Source organism: Mandrillus leucophaeus, unplaced genomic scaffold, assembly GCF_000951045.1.
Source record: "Mandrillus leucophaeus isolate KB7577 unplaced genomic scaffold, Mleu.le_1.0 Scaffold12, whole genome shotgun sequence".
Classification (NCBI taxonomy): Eukaryota; Metazoa; Chordata; class Mammalia; order Primates; family Cercopithecidae; genus Mandrillus; species Mandrillus leucophaeus.
In genome coordinates this window covers 5,318,856-5,323,105 of record NW_012100320.1, presented here as the reverse complement: position 1 = coordinate 5,323,105, position 4,250 = coordinate 5,318,856, and the positions used below count along the sequence as shown (strand labels likewise).

General features: G+C 47.0%; 1 pseudogene across 1 annotated transcript; it reads left to right on the top strand.

Annotated features, from left to right (window-relative positions):
• Window positions 1–2,189: 2,189 nt before the first annotated feature.
• On the top strand, window positions 2,190–2,839 carry LOC105530832 (annotated as a pseudogene). The gene has a single exon (XR_001004696.1). The product of XR_001004696.1 is annotated as a myosin light polypeptide 6-like (transcript).
• Window positions 2,840–4,250: the final 1,411 nt, after the last annotated feature.

Below are 4,250 nucleotides of genomic sequence, written 5' to 3'. Positions count from 1 at the left end.
GGAGGTGGGGGACAGGATCGGATTTCGGAAAACTTAATAGCTGACAATAGCCAAGATGTATTTGGCTCCTATTACATACCAGCACAGGGCTGGGGTTTTACACACATTTTAGTACACTTGGCAATAATCCTGTGAGTATGGTACTAAGTCTGATTTCATAGAAGAGAAAATGGGCCAGGGAGGTCATTTGCCACAGGTCACTTGCCAGTAAGGGGCACACCCAGGTCTCCAATGTGCTGGGCCGTGTTCTGGGAGCTCTGGTGAAAGAAGCAGGCTCTGCCCTTACCCTCAGGGAGCCTGTTTTCTGCTGGGGGAGGTGAATGTGAGGTGCCTTAGTCAGGGTCATGTCAGAGTGGAGTTGACTGCTCTCTGGTGTGGCTCTCCAGGGGTACATTCTCCAAGACCGCGATGGCGATCCTACTCCAGGGTCATCCGGGAACCCAGGTTCCTTCCATCTTGCCACTCTGCCCTCTTGGGATATCCATTATGGGCTCCTGTCTACATTCTGGGCAGAGGAAAGAGATGGAGGGACATGTCCTCTTTCCTTAGGTAACATCACTTCTACTTACAACCCACTGTCACAACTTAGTCCCATGTCACACTTAGGTGGTGCAAGGGAAGTTGGGCAATGCAGTCTTTAATAAGGCAGCCCAAGTGCCCAAGAGAAACAAACAGACTTTTCACACTGTAGAACAGGGGTCGGTGAACATTTTCTTAAAGGGCCAGGCAGTAAATATTTCAGGCTTTGCAAGCTATACATTATCTGTGGCATTGCCTACCCTACTACAAAAGAGTGAAAGCAGTCATAGACATAGAAATGAATAAGCCTGTCTGTACTTGCAATAACATTTTATTTATGGACAATGAAATCTAAATATTATATAGTTTCTATGATTCACAAAATATTTATATTTTCAGTCACTTAAAAATGTAAAAAAAGGCCAGGCCCAGTGGCTCAGACCTGTAATTCCAGCACTGTGGGAGGCTGAGGCGGGCAGATTGCTTGAGTCTAGGAGTTTGAGACCAGCCTGGGCAACATAGGAAGACCCCGTCTCTACAAAAAACTTAAAAAAAAAAGCCCAGCATTGTGACTTGCTCCTGTGGTCCCAGCTACTCTGGAGGAGGCTGAGGAGGGAGGATTTCTTGAGCCAAGGAGGTTGAGGCTGCAGTGAACCGAGACTGTGCAACTCCACTCAGTCTGAGTGACAAAGGGAGACTCTGTCCTAAAAAAAAAGAAAACGCAAAAAAGAAATACTTTCGTGCTTGCAGGCAGCACAAAAATAGGCAGCAGGCCAGATTTGGCCTATGAGTTATAACTTGCTGACCCCTGCCACAGAAGAAGGGAAGGATGGAGATTAGCAGACAACCAGCAGCTTGTGCCGCAGTAATAAGGCATGAGACAAGGCCATATGGGCTCCCAGCACCCCGGAAATAAAAGTCCTGGGTTCTGAGAACTTAAAGAAAGAGGGAGGCTGGGTGGAGGATGTGTAGGACTTTGATAACAGAGAAGTTGGAGAAAGGTGATCTGGGCCAAGGGCACAGTGATGAGAAAAGGCTGGGTGCACAGAAGTCAGACATGGCTGGGCTACCCTGCAGTTTGAGGGATAGAGAGGGAGGGCCCAGCTGAATAATGATGAGCCTTATCCACATCTGCCAGGCTGCAGGCTTTTTGTTTCCTATGGGCAGTGGGAAGGTGGGGAGTCATGTGATCACAGCTGTACTCCATGAACTTAGTTTTGAGTCATTTCATATGGCTCTGTTCCTCCAAGAAGCTGGCTCTGATCTCCTTAAAACCCATCTCTTTCTATCCTGGGCCCTTTAGTGGCAATCCCCATGGGCCTTGGATCACATAGCCTCTCCTTACTATCTGCATAGGAGGATGTAAGTTCTTGGTGGGAAGACGGACAAAGCTGTGTCCCTCACAATAAGCAACATGAAGTCCTAGAGGAGGAATATACCATACAGGCCAGCATGTTAGACATGCTTGTACTTTTTTTCAAAACACACACACTATATCTCTATCCGTATCTGTATCTGTATCTCTATCTAGATCCTCATTTGTCTCTGCATCTGCAGCTGTATTTGTATCCAAGGCCACATCCATATATATCCAGAATCTATATCCACGTCAACAGAGCCACCACTTACGCAGTATCCAAAGCATCACTTTAAGAATAGAAGCTGGCCATTACCGCAGGAAAAGGTCCCGCAGAGCTGAGCAGTCAAGATGTGGGACTTCACCGAAGACCAGACCGCAGAGTTCAAGGAGGCGTTCCAGCTGTTTGACCGAACAGGTAATGGCAAGATCCTGTACACCAGTGTGGGGACGTAATGAGGGCCCTGGGCCAGAATCCAACAACGCCAAGGTGCTCAAGGTCCTGGGGAACCCCAAGAGTGATGAGATGAATGTGAAGGTGCTGGACTTTGAGCACTTTCTGCCCATGCTGCAGACAGTGGCCAAGAACAAGGACCGGGGCACCTATGAGGATTGTGTCAAAGGACTTCGGGTGTTTGACGAGGAAGGAAATGGCACTGTCATGGGTGCTGAAATCCGGCATGTTCTTGTCACACTGGATGAGAAGATGACAGAGGAAGAAGTAGAGATGCTGGTGGCAGGGCACGAGGACAGCAATGGTTGTATCAACTATGAAGAGCTCGTCCGCGTGGTGCTGAATGGCTGAGGACCCTCCCAGTCTGCCGACTCCGTGCCTTTCCCTGTGTGAATTTTGTATCTAACCTGAAGTTTCCCTAGGCTCTCTTGTCTCAACACCTTTCCCATCTTGTCTCTCTTCGATGATGTTTGCCATCAGCATTTACCAAATAAACTTGCTCTCTGGGCCTTCGGAAAAAAAAAGAAGAATAGAAGCTTTAGTGCCAAAAAGGTAAAATAGAGTTGTCCTTCAGTATCCATGGGGGATTGGTTCCAGGACCCCCATGCATACCAAAAGCCACAGATGCTCAGGTCCTTATATAAAATGGTACATTGTTTGCATATAACCTACACACATCCTCTCATATACTTTAAATTATCTCTAGATTACTTATAATACCTAATACAATGTAAAGTTATTTTATACAGTTGTTATACTGTGTTATTCATGGAACAATTACAAGAAAATAGATTTTTACATGTGTAGTACGGACATAATCATTCTTTTTTTTCCCCAAATATTTTCAACCCATGGATAGGGAGAACTGACGGTAAAGTGAAGGCTGAAACCAGCCCCTAGTGGCAAAGCATGGAAACAGAAAACTTCACAGCAGAGACCATTCTTTCACTCCCCATCCACATCCTACTGAAAGTTTCCTTAGTAAATATATTCCCCTGTATAATACTTGATTTACCTGAACAACAACAACAGAATACTTTCAGTAAGGTTATGACAAAAAAATTAATTTTCCTAAATATGTTTTCTTATACAATTGGGGTGTTTCATGTACATCTGTGGGTTTTATAGGTCAGCTAATAGGGGAGCTGCTTGGCCAATAAATGCAAAGATGAACAAGACAGGGTGCTGCCCTTCACGATTCTTCAACACACCCCACTCCCTCAAAGGAGTTTGTACCTAGGCAGGCACTCAGGGACCCTGCAAATTGTTCTCGGTCTGTGCGTTAAGGCAGGGGTCCCCAACCTCCAGGCTGTGAACTGATACTGGTCCGTAGCCTGTTAGGAACTGGGCTCCACAGCAGGAGGTGAGCAGCGGGCCAGCAAACATTACCACCTGAGCACTCCCTCCTGTCAGATCAGCTGCCACATTCGCCTCTTTTTTAGGTGGGGAGATGAAGTCGGTCACCCAGGCTGGAGTGCAGTGGTGCAATCTTGGCTCACTGCAACCTCTGCCTCCTGGGTTCAAGCGATTCTCTTGCCTCAAGCCTCCCTAGTAGCTGGGATTACAGGCACGTGCCACCACGTCTGGCTAATTTTTGTATTTTTAGTACAGACGAGGTTTCGCCACATTATCCAGGCTGGTCTCAAACTCCTGATCTCAGGTGAAACGCCAGCCCCAGCCTCTGAAAGTGCTGGAATTACAGGCATGAGCTACCATGCCTGGCCAACACATTAGCTTCTCAAGGGAGCGTGAACCCTCTTGTGAACTGCGTGTGTGAGGGATTTAGGTTTCGTGCTCTTTATGGGAATCTAACTAATACCTGATGATCTGAGGTGGAACAGTTTCATCTCAAAACCATACCCCGTCTCCCCACCCTGGTATGTAGAAAAATTGCCTTCCACAAAACCAGTCCCTGGTGCC